Source organism: Herpailurus yagouaroundi, unplaced genomic scaffold (genome assembly GCF_014898765.1).
Source record: "Herpailurus yagouaroundi ecotype Mexico unplaced genomic scaffold, PumYag 159, whole genome shotgun sequence".
NCBI classification, from domain to species: domain Eukaryota; kingdom Metazoa; phylum Chordata; class Mammalia; order Carnivora; family Felidae; genus Herpailurus; species Herpailurus yagouaroundi.
The window spans coordinates 56021924-56022270 of NW_024412400.1; positions in this window are offsets into that span (position 1 = coordinate 56021924).

A 347-nucleotide genomic window follows, 5' to 3' on the forward strand; every position below is an offset into this window, starting at 1 on the left:
CATAGATTTTATAATTTTATATACAACAATTATATCATATATTTGATATACAGCATATATGCTATATATTTCATATCATATATGTATGCTATATATATCATAGCATATATATGCTACATATATATCATAGCATATATATATATATTATATATATATATGAAATAAAATGGCCGAAAACAATAAATTATTGATTATCCAGAAGTTTATTTAAGTTTATAGAATTTCTCTAAAGACTTTTAAATGTAGTTCATTTGTAAAAGAAAAGTTGCTCTGACTCAGTGAGTCATTTACATATTGGCAGGCAGCTCAGATTTGAGTTTATGGTAACCACTTGACTCCCCCCCCCA